General features: G+C 55.2%; 1 protein-coding gene across 1 annotated transcript in view; it reads left to right on the top strand.

Moving 5' to 3' along the window:
• Window positions 1-3,786, top strand: part of ESRRB (estrogen-related receptor beta) — a 184,044-nt gene that overhangs the window by 124,148 nt on the left and 56,110 nt on the right. The window lies entirely within an intron of this gene.

The raw sequence follows: 3,786 nt of genomic DNA on the forward strand, positions 1-3,786 counted from the left end.
ATGCCAGGACACTGCTCTGGGGACGTCACCAGCCACATCCTGACTGCTCACTGAAGGGGACACGTGCACTCCTGACTTCCCCTGACTTTGCAGCTGCACGTGACCTGCCGCCACCCCCTTCTTGACGGCTGTCTTCACTGCACGTCCACAACTCACTCTCTCTTCTCAGCTCCTCTGGCCACTACTTCTTGGCCCTTTTCTTTCCCTTTGTCTTTACGTTTTGCTTTTGAATTAAAGAGAGGTTAAGGATGGGTGGGGGGAGGGGCAGGTTTCCTGGAGGGAAAAAGAATGCAAATACAAATGAAAGAGCGAATGAATGAAACCGGACTGGAGAGGCAGCGGGTGAGCCCCTATTAGTGCAGTTTCCCACCCACCCCCGGGCTTGCTGGCGCTCTGCACACATGTGTTTGTTTAGTGTCTGTCCTGGTGGGAGGATGAGCTTCTTCACATCATGAGCTGCGCTGGGCATGTCCTCCTATCTGGTCAGCCTTTGGCACCCTAGTGCCCGGAGTACATGTTGAAGCTCCTTGGCATAGACATTCTGCTGCTGCTACTGCTGCTAAGTCGCTTCAGTCGTGTCTGACTCTGCACGACCCCACAGACGGCAGCCCACCAGGCTCCCCCATCCCTGGGATTCTCCAGGCAAGAACACTGGAGTGGGTTGCCATTTCCTTCTCAAATGCATGAAAGTGAAAAGTGAAAGGGAATTCGCTCAGTCGTGTCCGACTCTTAGCGACCCCATGGACTGCAGCCCACCAGTCTCCTCCTGGGGCCAAAATAAGGGTCACCGAAAGGAGAAGCCTGCAGGGATGAAATCATCAGACTCTCAGCTGGAGCCCAGGCTCTAAATTAGTGGCTGGATTTCTGTCCCAACTCTGAGGTGAGGAGCAAGTTTGCTTCCTTCTCAGTCCTAGAGTCACTTGGCCAGGGCCTGGAGGCGGTGGCCTGGACAGGGTGCATCTTGGCTGTTCAGCCCACTAAAGACTGCTTTGTGCCTGTGCCCCTTGAAGCCTTCAAGGAGAGGGCTAGGAGGGAAAACCAAGGCTTAGGGCATGAAACCGCTGCCTGGCCTGGGTGTCCATCAGGGCTGGCTGAGCCGTGGGGTTGGGGAAGACACTTGGAAAATTGTTCACTGGACGTGGCTGTAGAGCTCTCCAACTGCTTCCCTTGGGCACGAGCTTCTTGTACACCCGAGAGACAGACCTGAAGTGGGTGGTATATAAAATGTGCTCACTAAGTAGCAGTTGCAATAATTTCTGTTGACTTCAAATGTGTCTTCCAAAACCTCTGGGGCACTCGTAAGCCTGAGGGAGGAGGGCTTGGGTCTGGGAGCTGACTTGTCCTGCAGTGTTCATCACAGCAGGCCTGGGATGTTTCTGGGAACGGCAGGGCCCTAACGCTTGCCCCTTGGGAAAAAAGCCATGACAAACCTAGACAGCATGTTAAAAAGCAGAGACATCGCTTTGCCAACAAAGGTCCCTATAGTTAAAGCTGTGGTTTTTCCAGTAGTCACGTACGGATGTGAGAGTTGGATCATAAAGCTGAGTGCCGAAGAATTGATGCTTTTGAACTGTGGTGCTGGAGAGGACGCTTGAGAGTCCCTTGGACTGCAAGGAGATCCAACTAGTCCATCCTAAAGGAGATCAGTCCTGAATATTCATTGGAAGGACTGATGGTGAAGCCGAAACTCCAGTACTTTGGCCACCTGATCCAAAGAACTGACTCATTGGAAAAGACCCTGATGCTGGGAAAGATTGAGGGCAGGAGGAGAAGGGGGTGACAGAGGATAAGATGGTTAGAGGGCATCACCAACTCAGTGGACATGCGTTTGAGCCAACTCTGGGAGATAGCGAAGCACAGCATAGCCGGGCGTGCTGCAGTCCATGGGGTCGCAAAGTCAGACATGACTTAGCCTCTGAACAACAAAGCAGCAGTGGGAGGGGATTATAAAGGTAAGAGCACCTAGTCCACCCTCCCTGCAGGCCCAGCGCAAGGGCATCGTAGGGGGGTGAACCCACAGGCGCCTCTGTGCCTGCTCAGGCCGATGGGGTTTCCTGAGGACACGCCAGGGACCTGCTGATAGATGGACGGGAGGCAGGTGACCATGTGGAGCCTGGGGACATGACAGGGCACCAGTCAGAGGTGTAAGGGAACCTGGAGCTAGCGGAAGAAGTGTCTCAGAAGACTCAGGAATATTCAGTTTGAAACCAGAGAGACCTGAGAGCCTCTATCTTCAAACACTACATTCCAGTAGATAATAAACTTCTTGACAGTAGGAGCCTTTTAGGGATCTTTTATCCTTATCAGAGAGAGCTCCCAGCTTCTGATTAGAACTGTCTGCGGGGCAATGCCTCCAGACACGTTCAAGTGTAGACGGATGGAACAGCCCTCTGGGAGGGGCAGTGACTATGAGATCATTGGTGGGACCGGGAACAAGGGAGGCCCCTCCCCATTGTGACTGCCTTGGGTGTTGTGGCTAAGTGTGGCCAAGGTTGTGTTGTGAGGGTGGGCTTTGTGGGTGTGATAGGAGAGCCCTTCCCCACTCGGGGACCAATGCTTTCTTCAGTGAGCTGCTCAGAAAACAGGGGGCTCCCTCTGAGCATCACTGGAGGTAGGACTCCAGCACTGGCACTCCCAGCTCCTCCAGCACTGGGACCCTCCCTCCCTCCCAGCCGGGACATCTTCCCATGAACGGGGCTGTACTCCCACCCTCTCCAGCCCCCTTCATTCTCCAGGACCTTTCCTTCTTAACTTCCACCTGCTGCTCAGGCATCTGCCGTGGCCTCCTCTGTACCTCCACCAGGTGAGGCCAGGACATGGACAGATGGACCCTGACCCAGCCTCCTGACTCCAGGGCCTGCCTGGCCCAGAGCTCTTGAGTGTGGGCTGTGGCTGGGCTTCCCTGAGTGCACTTCCCTGCCCTTCACTCTTCTCGCTCACATGGGAGAGAAGCCCCTCCCCTGGTCCTGGGGGTCATACTTCGCCTGCCTTCCCACCCACCCATCGTGGTTCTGGGAGGAGGGATTTTCCTTATGGGAAATGTTTTATGACCCTTTGTGGTGATCCTGCCTTGCTGTTCTTGCTCCTTTGACTCTCCAGTGAGGCAGGGGCGCTTAGAGGTGGAAACTTACGGTTAAGAATCAGCGAGGTGATGCTCAGAGTTGGGGTTGGAGGGCTCCCTCGTGTTGCATGATGGAGGCACAGTCTCTTGAGGGGGAGGCCAACCTCTTCTGGGGCGATAGAGGGGAATGAGAGAGGGGGCCTTGGGGCCACCCTCCAGATGTGCCCCGGTGCAGAGGGGGTCCCCAGGGGGCAGCCAGTTTGGCTGATGCCTTAGCCACAAGCCCTGCCTCTTGCCCTGGTCAGGTGACGTGGCACCTCTGGTCCCAGTCTCAGTGATGGTGGCCTTCGGGGGAAGCTCCGAGGCTGGGTTACCTGCTGCCCCAGGGTCGGGGTGGGGATGGGGAGTGGATCAGGTGAACTGGGTCATCGGATCTGGTTCTGAGGGTGTCTGGTCCGAGAGCTGTTGCCTTCGGACTTCAAATCTATTACTGTTGCGTGGGAAGCTTGGCCAGATATTTTGGCTGAAGGTTACCACGTTTTTCACCCTTTAGACTAGCAGTTTGCAGAGGGGTGGGGTGCCTCATCTGAAGTTGATCAAACAGAGTTTTCATATTGAGGACTCAGAAGGTTCTGGGGGGTAATGCCAGAAACTCACTGTGGCCTGTGCCGTTTTTTCCTTTTCCCCCCAGCCCAATTGACCTCTCCCCCACCCCCGCCAGCATT

This window comes from Bison bison, unplaced genomic scaffold (genome assembly GCF_000754665.1).
Source record: "Bison bison bison isolate TAMUID 2011002044 unplaced genomic scaffold, Bison_UMD1.0 scf7180017864201, whole genome shotgun sequence".
Taxonomy (NCBI): domain Eukaryota; kingdom Metazoa; phylum Chordata; class Mammalia; order Artiodactyla; family Bovidae; genus Bison; species Bison bison.